Source organism: Manis javanica, chromosome X, assembly GCF_040802235.1.
Source record: "Manis javanica isolate MJ-LG chromosome X, MJ_LKY, whole genome shotgun sequence".
NCBI lineage: Eukaryota > Metazoa > Chordata > Mammalia > Pholidota > Manidae > Manis > Manis javanica.
Window position 1 is genome coordinate 128388655 of NC_133174.1, and position 18255 is coordinate 128406909.

The 18255-nt window shown below is 42.6% G+C and overlaps 1 protein-coding gene across 1 annotated transcript in view; it reads right to left on the reverse strand.

The window, feature by feature from the left end:
- The window catches only part of FGF13 (fibroblast growth factor 13), a 514314-nt gene extending 496640 nt beyond the window's left edge, over positions 1-17674 (reverse strand). The window contains exon 1 of the mRNA XM_037016960.2: positions 17426-17674. The gene's annotated coding sequence lies outside the window, so the exon portion shown is untranslated. The remainder of the gene's footprint in view (positions 1-17425) is intronic.
- Between the last annotated feature and the right edge of the window lie 581 nt (positions 17675-18255).

The window sequence follows — 18255 nt, forward strand, 5'->3', positions numbered from 1 at the left end:
TCTGTAGCTACATGAGCATGTTTATGATTTTTATTTTGAAATCTTTATCAGGAAGATTCATGATTTCAGTTTCACTTAGCCCTCTTTCTGGCATCTTCTGTATTTTTGTTTGTACAAATTTTTTTTTGCCATTTAATTTTTTTAGTGATTCCTGTGGAATAATAATTTTGTTTTGGCAGTGCCCTCTAGCATCCAGAAGCTCTACTCTGGAGCTGCCAATCACCTGGAGCAATGGCAGGGGTCACAGGCTATTGGCACCAGTGCCTGACAGGTAGAAAGAGCACTTTCCTGCTTCATGGCTGCAGTGCCTGCCTCCACTGCCAGATCCAGTAGGTGGAGTGCAGGGAGGAACCTCTGCATTACAACCCTGTAGCTGCCATAGGTTGGGCCATCCTCCAGCTGGCCTGGTGCAGTGGCAGGGGCAGCAGGTGTGTGGATCAGTGCTGCTGGGAGGAAGGAGTGGCAGGCTGTATATCCCTCATGGGGCGCCTCGGGGCTGCATTGCCAGCCAGGAGGATGGAGCATCTGAAGCTCCTGAAATTTCTCAATCTGCAAGGCTGAGTGTGCCAGGATGATTTTGTCCACCTGCCCCTTCTTCTGAGCAGCAAGCTCTGTGTAATCTTTACCCCTTTAGCACCCCTCTTTATGTTAGGAAATCTTTAAAAGTGCCTGCCTCTCTTTTGTCCCAGAGCAGCTGGTTGTGAGTACCTGTTCTCCATAAGTGGCTGGAATCTCAGTTTCTCTGAGTAGTCTGCCTGTCTTTGTTTTCCAACTCCTCTAATCTCCAGAGCACCATGTATTGTGGGTTTGTGCTCCCAGAGCAGATCTCTGGTGCTGGGTGTTTAGCAGTTGTGGGCTTCTACTCCCTCCCCGCTCCACATCTCTTCCTCCCACCTGTGAGCTGGGGTGGGGGGAGGGCTTGGGTCCCAATAGATCACAGCTTTGCTATTTTACCCATTTCTGTGAGGTTTTCTCTTTTCTCCAGATGTAGGCAGTCTGTTCTGCAGTCTTCAGGTCACTCTCTCAGGATTAGTTGTATCTGATGTGTTTTCATGTTATATGTGGCCTTAGAAGGGGGTTTCTGCCTCACTTTTCACATCGCCATCTTTTTCCTATTTGTGCCTTTTTCAATTTATTTCATCAATATCTTATAGTTTTCAGTGTACAAATTTTTCACTTCCTTGGTTAAATTTATTCCTAAGTACTTTATTGTTTTCTAAGGCAATTGAGATTGTTTTCTTTCTTTCTCTTTTCATTGTTAGTGCAGAAATTAAGCTGATTTTTATCTGTTGATTTTGTATTCTGAAAATTTACTGAATTCACTTGCTAGTTCTATCAGTATTTTGGTGGAGTCATTAGGATATTCTACATACAAGATCATGTCAACAGATAAAATTTTGCTTCCTCTTTTTCAATTTGGATGCCTTTTATTTCTTTATCTTGCCTAATTGCTCTGGCCAGGACTTCCACTACTATGTTCAATAGAAGTAGTGAATATGGGAACATGCATCATGTCCCTGACCTTAGAGAAAAAGCTTTTAAACTTTCACCTTCAAGTATTATATTAACTGTAGTTTTGTCATATATAGTCTTTATTATGTTGAGGTATATTCCTTCTATACAAAACTTCTTGAGAGATTTTACTATGGAAGGATATTTAATTTTGTCAAATAGTTTTCCTGCATCTATTGAGATATAGGATTTTTGTCTTTCATTCTGTTAATATGGTATATCACATTCATTTGTTTGTGTATATTGAGCCACCCTTGTATCCCTTGTATCCTTGAACATCATATATGATCCTTTTTAAAGTGCTGTGCAGATCAGTTTGCTAGTATTTTGTTGAGAAATTTTGCATTGATATTCATCAAGGTCTGTGATTTTCTTTTCCTGTAGTGTTCTCATCTGACTTTGGTGTCAGATGCTTGCCTCATAAAATGAGTTTGGGAGTATTTCCTCCTATTCTATATTTTGGAAGAATTTGAGAAGAATTGGAACTAATTCTTTAATGTTTGATAGACTTCACCTGTCAAGCTATTTGGTCCAGAGCTTTTCTGTGTTGAGAAGTTTTTGATTATTAATTCTATCTCTTCTTGTTATTGGTCTGTTCATGTTTTCTACTGCTTCATGATTCAGACTTGTTAGGCTGTATGTCTCTAGGAATTTATCCATTTCTTCTAGGTTGTCCAGTTGGTTAGCATATAATTATTCATACTAGTCTCTTATGATCCTTTGTATTTCTGTGGTATCAATTATAATATCTCTTCTTTCATTTATAAGTCTATTTATTGCAGACCTTTCTCTTTTTTTATTGGCAAGTCTAGCTAAAGGTTTGTAAATTTTGTTTACCTTTAAAAAATCAACTTGTAGTTTCATTGATCTTTTTTATTGTTTTTCTATGCTCTATTTCATTTTTTTCTACTTTGATCCTCAATATCTCCTTCCTTCTGTTAACTTTGGGCTTAGTTTGCTCTTGTTTTTCCACTTCCTTTAGGTGTAAAGTTGTTTATTTGAGATCTTTCCTTTTTCTTAAAGTAGGTATTTATGGCTATCAACTTCCCTCTTACCACTGCTTTTGCCACACCTCAGGAAGTTTTAACATACTGTGTTAACATCTTCATTTGTTTCAAAAAGCTTTTTGAAAAAAAAAAAAGCTTTTTGATTTCCCTTTTGATTTCATCCTTGGCCCTGGTTGCTCAGGAATGTGCTGTTCAATTTCTACATATTTGTGAATTTTCCACTTTTCTTCCTGTCATTAATTTGTACTTTTATACCATTATGATTGGGAATGACACTTAGTATGATTTCAATCTTTTGAAATTTGCTGAGATTTGTTTTGTGACATAAAATATTATCTCTCATGGATAATGTTCTTTGTGTACCTGAGAAAAATGTATATTCTGCTGCTGCTGGGTAGAATGTTCTATATATGTCTTTAGGTCCATTTGGTCTAAAGTGTAGTTCAAAGCCAATGTTTCTTTATTGATTTTCTGTCCAGATTATCCATACATGACTGAATTTAATGAAATCAGGAAAACTGGGATACTGAAGTCCCCTACTGCTATTGTGCTATTGTCCGTTATGCCCTTCAGATCTGTTAGAATTTGCTTAATATATTTAGGTATTCTGACATTGGGTGCATATATATTTATAATTGTTATATCTTCTCATGAATTGACCCTTTTACAATTATATAATGGCCTTCTTTGTCTCCTGTTACAGTTTTTGACTTAAAGTCTATTTTGTCTGATATAAGTATAGCACCCCTGCTCTCTTTTGGAATATCCTTTTCCATCACCTTAGTTTGAGCCTATGTGTGTCCTTGAAACTGAAGTGAGTCTCTTGTAGCCAGCATATACTCAGATCTTGTTTTTTTGTCCATTCACCTTCCCTATGCTTTTTGATTGGAGAATTTAATATATTTCCATTTAGAGAGATTAGTGATAGTTAACCACTGACAGTTGCACTCTTGTTAATTATTTTCTGCCTCTTGTGTAGTTCCTTGCTTCCTTTCTTTCTCCCTTACTGTTTTCCTTTGTGAATTGATCATTTTCTATAGTGATATACTTTAGTCCCTTGTCTTGTGTATATCTACTATAGGTTTTTGTTTTCTGGTTATCCTGAGGTTTCCTTAAAACATCTTACTGATATGAGTATACTTTAAGGTGTTAACAGTTTAACATTGATCGCATACAAAAAACTCTCTCTGGTTACTTTTTTAGGAAGAGTTGTATTTGTTGTATTTTCAAACTCTCTGGTTACTTTTTATGTTCTCTACCTCTGTTAAATTTCTCATTTTCTTCTTGTATTGTTTTCCTGATTTTATTAAATTGTTTGTGTTCTTTTGTAGATCTCTCAAGCATCTTTAGAAAAATTACTGTGAATTCTTTATCAGACAATTCTTGTATCTCCATTTCTTTAGGGTTGGTGACTGGAAGTTTACTATGCACCTTTGGAGGAGTCATGTTTCCTGATTCTTCATCATTACATAGTTGTCTGTACATTTGAAGAAGTCAACTCTTCCAGATTTTATGGACTAACTTCAGTAAGGAAAGACCTTCACCTGTGGGGGGTGGGGGTGGGGGCGGCATGCTAGAACATGCTGTAACACCAGGTCTAGTGGTTTAGGGTGCCAAGTGTGGGGGCCTGTGATGGTTCTGGGTCTGTGGGAGCATGGTAGTCAATGTCTCAGGTCATTGGAGTCCATAGTATCAACAATTGCATGGTCCTTAGGGAGCACTGGGGGAGGTCTACAGATGCTGCAAGGCCTGCTGATGTCCTCAAAAGTACCTCCAGGCCCAGTGGCATGGGATCAAGGCAGGCAGTGGTGATGGCCAGAGCTGGTAGTGTGAACACACTTGGCTGTGGAGGCCACCTTTAAGTACCTGGGCATTAGCAGGGACTGTTCACAAAAATGTATTATTGGGGGCCAAGACAAGCTGCAGGGCTTGGCCAACTGCAGGTGTGCTGGTAGCTATGGAAGCCCTGGCCATAGGCTTGCCCTCCTATAGCTGCATGGTCTCCACATGGGCATGAAGGACAGCAGTGGAGGCCAGGGTTGGGAGTCAGGCTGGGGGCATGCAAGTGTACAGATAGATGGGCTATCTGCTGGTGAACCAAGTGATACAGGCCAGTGACAGCAGACAGGGCAGGATCCAGGCTCACAAGCAGCTGCAGGGACCTTGGCTAGCTAGGATTGTCCCACAGGTGTACACATGGCAATGAACCCTGCTGAGAGATGTCAGGCAAGCAGTGTGCAAGTACACAGCTGGAAGATGTAGCCCTGACAGCAACGAAGTAGTGGTGGTCTCCTGCTAGGTTTAGGTCTTGTATTCAAGCAGCTGAAGAGGCCTGAGCTGGCTGCCTGTGTGGATCTGGGGCTGGGGCAAGCAGTGCACTGCAAGGTGAAAGGAGTAGGGAGGGACTCAGGTGGCTTCAGTCAGTGAGTGTAAATACCTGTGGAGCAAAAACCTAGTGAAATTTTCAGGGATCTCCAGTAGCTGTACTAGTCATTGGTTTCTTCAGTGGTGCAAGCTGCTGGGGTCAGTTGCAGAGGAGGTCACTAGGAAACCCCGTTTTTCTTTTTTATGAAGCCACCCTAAGTTAATATCCAAATATACAAAGAAGGCTACAGAAATATGCTTTTTAAAAATATAGATGCTGAAATTTTGAATAAAACATTACCAAATACAATCCAGGAACCCTTCACTCAAGTAAAATTATGGCTACATTGGACATGGTGGATTACAGAATTGGCCCCAATTTTTCACCACTCCTGTGGGGAAGTTGGGGTTCCTATGGCCAGGATCCTCACTGAACTTAAACCACCTGAAGATGTAACTGGCCTGTTGCTAGGCTACCACTTCCACACTTTTAGGCAATAAGCTATTATTGCGCTATATAGAGAGCTCAGCCCAGTGCTCTGGGCAGAGACAGAGATGCTAGTGGTCGACCTACTGCAGGGAGAACAAGCTGGATAATAAACCCTTTAACCCCAAAGAACATTTTGCTGTCAATTCCTTTGGTCACATTGAATCCATAATGAACTTGCCCAGGGCTGAAACCCATTGGCAAAACAATTGGTGAAAGTGGGCAGGGTTCATTGTTGACCAAGGAAAAAAACAGCCTGCCCTTATGGGAGGGGTGCTTCAGTGGGCTGTCCCTGTGAATGGGGAGACAGTGGATCATCCCCCAATGGGTATGTGGTCTGAGGTGGCTTGCCTCCTAGAGGACTGGCCCCACCCCAGGACTGGAGGCAAGTGGAGGTGACACATGAGGCAGTAGGGGTGGCCCTTGGCATAGTAAGCAGATCGTTTGAGAAGCAGAGTGCCCGTGAGGCAGCAGGGACTGTGGGTTGGCTGCTTCTCACAGTATTAAAAAGGTCTACAGAAGAGACCCAAGAAATATTGGCACAAGAACGTGAGCTGCAAACTTCTGTGGATTCCTTGAAGAAGGAAATGGCATTGATGCAAGATGAGGCAGCACAAGAACGCCAGCACCAAGGTGCCATTGGAGAGGTAAACAATTCCATAGAGAATGAGACGGCATCGCTGCCAGGTCTTCTGAAGAAGGAAGAGGCCATCAAGGAAAAAGATGAACTCCTGAGGGAAGCACAGGCAGAGGTGGCATGAGAACATCAGCTGCGAAGCATTGAGGTGAAGGTAAGAGACCTTCTGAAGACTGAGGTAGCATTGCTGCGAGGCACAGTAGAAAAGGTAAAGGTTGTAGCAGAGGAGGCACATGGGGGAGGGGAGAAAAAGGTGTCATCAGCCCCAGAAATAGAGGAGCTGGGGAAGGATGAAGGGGTGATACTGGAGGCAATGTTGCCTCCTGTATTGAAAGCATGCACAGTGTTTGTAAAGAAAATAAAGACCCAGCAGCTGAAAGTTCCCCAAGGAGTGGAGCAGCCCCCTCCCCAGGTCATGGAGCACTCTATGGTCCGCCCCTGTACTCAGGCTGAACTGGCAGATTTGGGCTCCCGGTTTAGGCAGAAGCCCTCGGAGTCAGTATCAGCTTGGCTCCTGGGTCTGTGGGACTTAGGGATGGATGGAATTGTTCTGTCGGGATCAGAGATGGGAAAGCTGGCTTCCCTGACAGTGTAGCCCACCTTGAGGCAGCGATTACAAAATGCACATCAGACCCCAGGGAGTCACACCCTCCTCGATTGGCTTCTGGCTGCACTTCGTGCTGTGAGGACCAATCCGGGTGATCTACCATCCACTCCTTTTAGATGGCAGACATATGCTGAGCTGCAACAGGTGCTATGAGAGCTAGGCATAAGAAATGTCATCGATAGTCCAGAGAATTACAGCCCAGATGAAGAGGTCTCCACCACTGGGATGAGGAATATTGTACTTCAAATGGCTCCTACATCCCCTTTTTTTTTTTGACTCCCTAGTGGCCATTCTTTTCCCTCACTTAGGGCAGCCCATAAGCAAGGTGACACATACGGTAGCAGACTTAGGAGAGGCTGAAGCAATGATAACCCAGAACGAAATAAGATCTGTTACTCACAAGAAGAATTTACAGGACCCCATGAAGGTTATGAGGACCCAGATGTGGATTGATTTAATACAGGCAGGAGCAGTTGGAAGGAAATTAGATGGGAAGTCCAATAGGATCTTACTAGAGCAATGGCAATAGCTGAAACCAGAACAGCAGTTCCAGCCATTAAGACCAAAGAGGCAGAGGTGAGAGACAGAGCCATGAGTCTGGCCTGTGTGTTTGCAAGACTTCCTGCTGGAGAGTGAGCCAACCTCACTTGAGCCCACATGGGAAGGTGAGTAGGGAAAACGGATTGGCTGAGGTGACAGTCAAGGTATCTTCCCTGAGGGACCAGGTGGGGACCAGAGGTGACATGTTGAAATAGCGATCCATTGGTCCCCAGTGAACATATAACATGTCCTGGCACTGGTGGACACAGGGGCAGAATGTTCACTGATTCATAGTAACCCTTAGTGGTTCCCTGGGACCCCTACTATCATAGATGGATATGGGGGGAAAGCTATCAGAGTGATAAAAGCCCAAATCCCTGTGGGGATAGGGCATCTACCCCCAAAAGAGTATACTGTGTATGTATCTCCTATCCCTGAGTCTATTTTGGGGATTAATATCCTGCAGGGCCTATGGCTGCAGACCACTGCAGGTGAGTTCAGACTGACGGTACATGCAATGAAGGCAGTTCTGATGGGACATGCTAGGCACCCGCCCATAGCTTTGCCTGTGCCTTGGTGGGTAACTAATACCAAACAATACAAACTGCCTGGAGGGCATAAAGACATTGGAGAAATTCTCCAGGAGCTGGAAAAGGTGGGTATTGATAACCCAGAAAGAAATAAGATCTGTTACTCACAAACCAGAACAGCAGTTCCAGTCATTAAGACCAAAGTGGCAGAGGTCAGAGACAGAGCCATGAGTCTGGCCTGTGTGTTTGCAAGACTTCCTGCTGGAGAGTGAGCCAACCTCACTTGTGCCCACACAGGAAGGTGAGTAGTGAAAAGTCCTTTCAATTCCCCAGTGTGGCCAGTAAAAAAGCCAGATGACTCTTGGTGTATGACTGTGGATTACAGAGAACTGAATAAAGTTATACCCCCTATGCATGCTGCTGTCCCCTCTATTGCAGGCTTGATGGATAGCCTCAGCCATGAACTAGGAACATACCATTATGTGGAAGATCTTGCTAATGCCTTCTTTTCCATTGACATTGAGCAGGAAAGTCAGGAACAGCTTGCCTTCACGTGGGAAGGATGGCAATGGACTTTCACCATCCTTCCACAAGGACACCTCCACAGCCCCACCATCTATCATGGACTTGTAGCCCAGGACTTGGCTACATGGGAGAAACTGCCAATGGTGCGGCTGTACCATTATATTGATGATATCATGCTCATGTCCGATTGTCTTTCAGATCTAGAAGGTGCAGCAACTAGACTGCTGCAACATCTACAGGAGAAAGGATGGGCTGTGAACAGCACCAAGGTTCAGGGACGTGGTTTGTCTGTCAGATTCTTGGGGGTCAACTGGTCGGGTAAGACCAAAGCTATACCAGAAGCAGTTATAGATAAAGTCCAGGCCTTTCCTACCCCTACAATTGTAGCATTGCTACAAGAGTTTCTGGAGATGCTAGGCTACTGGAGAGTGTTTATCCCGCACTTGGCACAAATTCTGAAGCCCTTATACTGGTTGGTACAAAAGGGCATCAGGTGGGACTGGGATGAGACATGTGCATCTGCCTTTACTACAGCAAAACGGGCAGTCAAGGCCGTGCAGGCCTTAAGTGTGATAGACTCATCAAGGCCCTGTGAGCTGGATGATCATGTGACCGAAGATGGTTATGACTGGGGTCTCTGGCAGTGGCTTGAACGAACGCCAACCCATTGAATTCTGATCACAACTCTGGAAAGGGGCAGAAGTACAATACACTTTAACAGAAAAACAACTGGCTGCTGTGTATCCCACCTTGCTGGCTACAGAACCCATCAATGGAATGGCCCCAATAAAGGTAATAACCACATATCCCATCTTGGGGTAGGTACGAGACTGAACCCAAAAGCCAAGGAGAGGTTTGGCACAAACACCCATACTAGCCAAGTGGGGTGCCTACCTACAGCAGTGTAGTGCCCACTCTAGTAGCCCCTTGAGTGAAGAACTTCAACACTTATTGGGGCTGGTGACACGTATTAGTGAAAAGGAGGAAGAACTTGCTTTTGAACCATTAGTAGCAGAGAGTCCCTATCAGAAGGGAAGAGCCCCTATACCTGAAAATGCATGCTACACAGATGGCTCCAGATGAGGGCAGCCCCCAAAATGGAGGGCCATAGCTTTCTATCCTAAAACTGAGACAATATGGATGGAAGATGGTGAGGGGAAGAGCAGCCAATGGGCAGAGTTGCAGGCCGTGTGGCTTGTGATCAGCCAGGAGCCCTCCCCTACAGTTGTCTTCACTGACAGCAGGGCTGTCTATCAGGGCTTGACCCTGTGGCTACCAACCTGGTACCATGCCAACTGGCTGGTTGGCCACTGACCCCTTTGGGGGCAAGAATTGTGGCAAGAGTTGTGGGCCTGTGGTCAGACTAAAATATTTACAGTATTCCATGTGACAGGTCATTTGCCCCTTGCATCCCCAGGAAATGATGAAGCAGATAAATTGTCCCAGATACGTTGGTTAGAAGGAAAGCCTGCCTCTGATGTAGCCCAATGGTTATATCAGCATTTGTTGCATGCAGGACAAAAGACAATGTGGGCCGTAGTCTGTCAGTGGGACTTGCCTTTGATCTTTGATGAAGTTAGTAGAGTCTGGCAGGAGTGTGTCATGTGCTCCAAAAGGGACTTACACTGAGTTCCACAGCAACATGGGGCAATAGCTAAGGAGCCTATACCCCTTGTCAGGTGGCAAATAGACTATATTGGGCCTCTACCTGTGTCAGAAGGATATCGGTACGCTATGACTTGTGTGGACACAGCTACTAGATTTCTGGTTGCTTTTCCTACCCATTGTGCAGACCAGCAGTTGACCAAAAGAGGCCTGGAGCATCTCTTTGCTGTCTGTGGCTGACCATAGGTGATTGAGAGTGTTCAGGGCACCCATTTTAGTGGTCATACACTGCAAGAATGGGTGTGACAGCTGGGAATTAAATGGAAGTTTCATGTGCCATAGAATCCTACTGCAGTAGGCATGATAGAGAAACACAATGGCTTGTTAAAATCCAGACTAAAGTCAGATAACCAATAGTCTGTGGGGATGGTCAGTCGGCTTATGGATTGTGCTACGGCATTTGAACAAGAGACCATGAAAGGAAGCCCTGTGCCCTGTGGACATGTTAACTCATACGGCTGCCTCCCCTATACAACTGCAAGTACAAACCAAGGAAGAATCACTGAAGCTGATATTCGGCCACCAGAATAACATCTTGCTGCCAGCACCAACTACAGTGAATCCTGGAGACTCCATTGAGTGGATGTGGCCTTGGACCTTTCAGCACATGGACCAATGATGGCTGGCTCTCCTGGCACCTTGGGGACAAGGTCTGGAAGCTGGCCTCCTGTGTATTCCTGGAATAACAGCAGAGTGGCTGCCAAAGGTCACAGTATATCCTGAATGGCCAGAAGGTAGGAGCATCTTACTGGGGAGTTTTGTTTTATCATTATGGCTAGTGCATGCACCTCCGGTAGCACTGTATATAGACCCTTCAGTAATCCCCATGGTGAAAGGAGTAAAAGTATGGTATACTAGACCTGGAAGGGACCCCCTTCCTGCTACAGTCCTATCACAGGACCACTCTCTTGCATGCATCCTACCTGATGGACAAGATTTGCCTATGTTAGTGGCATTAAAACATGTGTCTTATCACCCCTCATGTCTTTGTGGATTGGGAACTTCCTCTGGCTTGAGAATTATTATAATTTTTGTTATTAGGAACCTCCTCTGGCTTGAGGATTATTATAATTTTTGTTTCCTGTATCAAAATCTTGCTGTACTTAATTTTTATCATCTCGAAGTTGTTGTTATGCTCTGTTGCTGTTGTGGAATCTCTTTACAGTGCTCCAGCTTTCTCGCACAGGGACCATTGCAGAAGATTGAAAGTGTGTAGATTGTAAGGTGAGAATCCTGGAGGGGTGGAGGGCAGGGAAGTTGAGGTTCCTATTGCCAGGATCCTCACCGAACTTAAACCACCTGATGATGTAACTGGCCTGTTGCTAGGCTACCGCTTCCACACCTTTGGGCAATAAGCTATTATTGTGCTATACAGACAGCTCAGTCCAGTGCTCTGGGTGGAGGCAGAGACGCTAGTGCGTGACCTACCGCTGGGAGAACAAACCGAGTAATAAATCCTTTCACCCCAAAGAACGTTTTGCTGTCAATTTCTTTGGTCACATTGAATCCATAGCGAACTTGCCCAGAGCTGAAACCCATTGGCAAGAACACCTCCCTACGTACAAGAATTTTTTCATGCAATTTTGGAGTCCCTGCTATCAATATGGTATACATTTCCCTGCCACTTAGCTTTGGGGTCAGCCAAATGTCTTTGGGTGAATAAATAAGATAGAAGTGTGCCACTTCCCAGCCTACACCTTAAGAGGCCTTATGCATTTCCGCCTTCTATTGTGTACTTCTGCAGGCACCAAGGCTTGTCTGGCAAGCCTGGCTGTGCCGACAGGAGGATAAGAGTCACCTGAAGCAGGGCTGCTCTAGCAACCACAACCTGAAGCAAAGCAGCCCCAACAGATCAACAGAGCTATAGCGACAAGCAGAGCCACTCAGCTGAGCCCAGACTAGATCAGCCAGACCTCAACTAACATGAATAAAACATGAGCAACAGGCATAAAATCTCAATCATAATATAAGCTGGTCACAGGGATGGAAGTGCAGCATAGAGAATATAGTCAATAATTCTAGATACGTCTTTCTATGTTGACAGATATTAAGCACACCAGTTGGGGTGAGGATTTAATAATGGGTATAACTGATGAATCGCTGTGTTGTAAACTAGAAACTAATATAAGATTATATTATCAACTATACTTCAACAACAAAAAGAAGAGAACATAAAACAATAGCAAATGATTGTTGTTTTTGAAGCCACTGAGATTTTGGTGTGTTTTGCAGAACTTGCTACTTGACATTTTTTTTTTTTTACTACTTGACATTTTAAGTTTATATTTGGTAATACAAAGGAGGTTCGGTACCAGCAAGTCTATCAACATATTTCATTACATCAATAAATCAAAGAGGAAAGCCATATGAATAATGCTATCAAGAAAGGCTTAAAAGTCAACTGATAAATTTAGCTGCATTCCTAATATATTTTGAAGATAAATAGGATTAGAAGGAAATTTCTTAAAATAATACAGACTGTTTACCAAAAATGGCAAATATTATCTCAAATGGCAAAATAGTGACCTATTCAAATAAAATTCAGAAGTAGACAAGAATGCCTCTTCTCATTATTATTCCACATTGCCTTGGAGATTTCTAGTTTATAAAAAAAAAGACCAAAAAATTAATAAAGAGAAAGAACTAATACAAACTTCAGAAAAGACATCTATCTCTTTGTCTGCTAGTGGCATATTTGTACAGCTAGACACACAAAATACTCTAATAAAATGTGTGCAACTGAGAGAATTTGGTACATTAAAGGAATACAAGGTTACTATACAAAACAAAGAGTGTTTCTCTATGCAAGCAATCGACACCAAGAAATGAAAATGGGAAAAACTATATTTGCAATAATGAAAAAAGCCTATATAATACGCAGGACTAAATTTAACAAGAAAAGCATCGGACCAGTGTGAAGAAAACTGCAATAGCTTACTGAAGGACACAAAAGACAATATGAAAAAAAGGAATGAATGAAAGAATCATGAGACTTTAATCATAAATTTCAATTCTCCCAAAGCCAATATTATTTTTTAAATTCCAATTTAGAGTCCCAACATGATTTCTTTAAAGGAGAAAGATGTAATTTATTTATATACATAATCTTAGTACTTATATGGAAAAATAAAAAACTTAGAGCAGTCATGAAAATGAGAATAATGAGAAATATCTTAACCAGATATCAAAATATACCCTATAGTCACCAAAATCAAGGCAAAACATAGTAGTGGCATAGGAAAAATTGGCAATTAGATCAGAGAAATAAAATAGAGAATGCAGAATTAAATCCCATATATAAGCATTTAATATATGGCAAAGGTAGGATTTCATTTCAATGGGAAAAAGATGGATTGTTAATGAGCAATATACATGCAACTGGCTGTTAAATGGAAACGATATATAATTGGACCTATATTTTATGCCAAAAATCAGATCAGTACAGTTTCCACATAAAAACATGTTTAAATATAAAAACAGTGAAAGTCCTACAAGAAAATCCGGGAAACTACAAGCACAAGCTAGGTATAGGGAGATGCTCTTAACCAATCCTCAAAACCCAGAAGGTATAAAAGAAATTTGACTATACACAATTTTTCAAAAGTTTGGCACAAGGCAGAATTAAAATCAATAAACCAAGAAATCGGAAGCATTGATCCACACAGGGAATAGATAAGGGGCTTACAGCTATCATATACAAAGAGCTCTTACAAATTGACAAAGAAAAACAACCTATTCCAAAAAAAAAAGCAAAGGCTATGAAGAACCATTCCATAGAGAACCAAATCCAAATGGCTAATAAGTTTTTTAAAAGCTGCTCAGACTCATGAATAGCCAGAGAAACTCAGGTTAAATTAACAATGAGATGATACTTTTCACCCACAGGACTGGTAAATTTTTAAAAAGCAGTAAAATCAACTGTTGGGGTTACAGGAAAAGGTATATACCCATACATTGCTGGTGGAATGGTGCATTTGTTTCATAGTTTTTAGAAAGCAGTATGGCAACATTTAATGAAATTAAAATTTATACGTCAATATATCCCCTCTTCAATCCAGCTATTCCATTTCTGGGATGTATCCCAGAGTAAGAAAAACAAGTGCATATAAGGGTATACATACAAAGGTATTTATTGCAATGTTCCTTTTTAGTGACCAAAACCAAACAAAAATTAAGATGGGAGCAAAGTGAATGTCCACTACAAATCAAGTGGTTGAATAAAAAAATTATTCTCCATCTACATCACAAAATCCTGTGCAGCCATTAAAGAGAATGAAATTGAGCAACTGCAATTGACTTGCAGGTTTTGTTGAATGAGAATAAAAGTAACAATGAAAACAGCACCCATATATAGCACTGTTGTAAGTGCTTTATGCATTTTAACTCAGTGAATCCTCACAGTAACCATCTGAGATAGGTATTATTATCATCCTCATTGTCTGCATGAGGAAACTGAAGTCCTGTGGTCACAGAGCTAGTAAATGGCAAGAAGTGCAAAATATAGAAAAGGGTGAGTAACATAATTTCTGTAAACTAATCTATAATGAAAAAGATATATGCATGTATATATGTGTACATATGCATGTTTTGTATTAAATGTGAAGGATACACAGTAGGCTATAATATGGATTATTATCTATATTTCATATAATTATATATGTGTATAAGTAAACTAAAAATAATTCAAAAAATCACACCATTTCAACAACAGACAAGTCCACAGGAGTTTCAGTTGCTATACCAGGTGAGGAAAAGAAGGGAGGCCTGTCCCAAGTGAAGACCCCTCAGACCCCTATCACCCAATGTCTCCTGCTCCTCCTCTGCACCCTTTGACACTGTCCCCATCCCTCCTCTATGGCAGAACTACTGTATCTAGAAATGCCAAGTGCCTTCCCATCCTTCCTAAGCCAAGAGACTTCCTGGAATCCAGTCATCACCATGCTCCGAGATTGCCCAACCACAGAAGGCTTCTGAGATCCCATTCTTGTGCATAAATCTCAGATTTGGAGCATGGAAACAGAAAGGATCAACCCCACCCTCACATTTTTTTAGGGAAAATATACCATCTTGGGATAGGTTCTATCTATCCTTGCCTGATTTACTGCAGAGTGATTTCAACTTTGGCATGCCCACTGACACACTCCAGACTCATGCCCAAGGTGTATACAGAGATCAATGAACAGAGATCCCTTCTCCCAAGGATCTTGGGTTCTTGAATGCACAATATACGCTTTATGTTAGTTACTCAATGGCTGTTGAATGACAGAAATGATGATGTATAGGAATTGTTTAAACAAAAGGTAGAGAGTGAAGTGTTAAATTACAGAGCTATAAACAAAATGCTATGGGAGTAGGAATGGGGAAATGTGAACACTTAAAGAAATGCATTTATAAAGAGTGACAATTTAGCTAGATGCCCTGTTTCTGAGAGCACAGCCAGCATCAGATCTATCCAGGTACTCCAGATCTGCCAAATCAGAAGCCCCAGAAGTGAGTCCCAGGAATTGGTATTTTAAAGAGGCCCTCCAAGTCCTTCTTATGCACACTGAAGTACAGACCATGAGACATGAGCAGATTTGCGTGTACAAAAAAGTGAGGAAGAATGCAGCAGTCAAAGGCAACAGCACTAGTAAAGCACCAAGGCATGAAAGCAAAATGGAAAACAGCGGCCAATTCAGTTTGCCTGGGGGTGATGGTGGGAAAAAGATTAGAAAGGTGGGTTAGGGCTAGATCAGGGAGGGCCTAGGGAAGACCAAGTGAAAAAGTTTGAACTTTATTCTGAAAGTCAAAGAGAATCACTGAGAAATTTAAGATGTACAAACAAAACAAACACAGGGGGACCTTGACTTTGACAGTGCTTCCCAAATCTGGTCGTGCATCAGAATGATCAGGCGTGTGTGCTAAAAGTCTTAAGTTCTGGGACTCCACACCCAGACCTTTTGAGTACAAATATCCAGGGATGAGACCCACAAATTACATTTTAAAATGATATTTCCAGGTGATTTTAGGCAGCCAGCCTGGCATTGGTTCATAAAATGGAGTTTGGGAATCATTGCTTTACTGACAAATGCATTCCTGAAAAGCTGTTTGTTCATGGAGATTTTCTTAGCGGCATCACTTTTTCAAAGTACTAGGCAAGTGTGCTGTTTAGGAGCAACCGCCAGCAAATTGCTTTCTCTAGAGTAATTCAACATAATTCGCCCAATTTCAATGCAAAACCCTGACAATTTTCAACAGAAGTGACAACACGTTTGGCTGGTAAGACCAGCACCTGGTATTAGTGATGCTACATGGTTGCACAAATGCAACATGACGAAAATAATTCAAGATGTTCAAGTTTCACCTAACTTTGCAGCAACATGAATGAACCTTAAAGTAATATTGGAAAGGAGAAATAGGATGTGAGGTCAACAGAGCCATGGCTTCAAAATGGCAATGTCCACCATGTATCGATTTTGAGGCCACAGGGGAAGTTGAGGCAACAATGTAGATATAGACCAAATAATCATTCATCCCAACTCATTCTCCAGTAAGGATTAGTCCATATGACTTCTACAATGTTTCTTCTAGGTTTAAGATTTCAAGTTTATGTGATGTGCATGCTCATCTACCTTAAAGATGGGTGAAAGGCAATGAAGTGGAGAGGGGATATAATGTTCAAATATCAGTAATCCCATCTTCTAAAAAATAAACAGACACAGATTCTGAGTCTGAAGGTTTGTTTCCTCCAGCCATGTAATATCTTAAGATTGTCGTTTTCCTTTAAAGTAAGCCTATCTGTTACTAAAGTGTCTCTTCATGTACGTGAAAACACCTTGGTTTAAAATGCTGGAATTTTGGCATAGTTTGCTCGGCACAGTGCTCAAAAGTCAACTTTAAACAAGAAATTGTTAGGGTTTAGCCTTCCAACAACCAAGACAGCTTCTTTTCTCTCAGAGGGCTCCTAACCTCACCCCAAAACTTGCTAGCTCCCCTTCAATTCAATTCCAACTCCTTCCCCAAGGCCCACTGCTATAACAAGGCTAGAAATCAGAGATGAGTCCTGACAGCAGTATTTCAGGAAGGAAATGGAATCCAAGCAAACCTCTGTGCACCTGGCTTGGATTCCCTCTTTCACAGGACCACTGGAACTGTGGGAACCCCTGATCCCGGCAGTTCTGTAACACTCTCTGCTGCTTTACAGCAGCAAAGCAAAACAAGGTAAATGATGCCCTGAGCCAGAGTCAAATGAGCAGAGCTAATGGCAGGACAGGAAGGACAGAGCACCTAGAATAAAGCAGCTCCAGGGAGAGAAGTGGCGAGAGGGTTAAATTTAACCTTTCAGGTACTTTCCTAACAGCTAATACCTTGGCTTTTGGGTAGGAGGGCACAAGGAAAGAAATCATCTTCAAACACTAGTATAGCTTGACCAGTGCATTGGGAGCATGGACTTAAACTTTTATTTATAAGCTATGTCCTGCCTTGACATTTGCCTCCCTGCCTTAGGCCAGAGTTACCCCAGAGGAATCACAATTCCACAAGCTTTCTCCCAGTCAGTTTTGTTTTACCTACCTTAGAAGTGGAGAAACAATGGGCCTGGTGGTGAGGAACAAGCAAGATCCCACCATGGGCCAAAATCTTAAAAGGACCTGTTGTTATTAGTGCCAAGGGTCACGCACTCCCGGGGAGAGTTAGCTTCTCGGTCATATCATCACCATGCGTTTCTGAGATTTGCAGGAGTCTGCATCTGAACCAAAGCACCCCTAATTCCTTGAGCCCTCCTAGTTTCAAGGGCTCCAGGCAGGAAAAACAAATAGTCCAAAGTGATTGCAGGGCTCAGTGAACCCTGTGCAGTTCATAGCAGACTGATCTGAGGAGTGGTAAGTCACAGGGTCTATATTGCAGCTATTTTTAGTGAAACCAAATTCCTTCCCCAAGTTCTCTTGCTTCCAGCTTGCTCTAAGTGTAGGAGACCAGCTGTGGTCAGATCATCTTACTGGGCCAAGGCTCTGTCAAGGCGAAGGGACCAAACCAGGGAGGTGGAGCAACGAGCTGGCACTGCTGGTGCTCTGGCTCGTTCTTACTGTCTCAGATATCTCCAGAGGAGGAGGAGCCTTTGGAAAGGAAAGTGTTACTACCCAGGGGAGTGGGCATTCCCCTCATTCCCCTCCAACCCGGCAGAAACTTGATAGGTAGATGACATTAGAGAGAAAAACTGAGAAGTTGGCAGTCGTTCCCCTCTCTTCCCCAATTCCTACTCACACACTCTCTCTCTCACTCACACAGTCTGCATGTCTCTCTCTCTCTCTCTCTCTCTCACACACACACACACACACACATGCACACACACACACACACACACACACACACACACACACACACACACGTGCATGCATACCAGG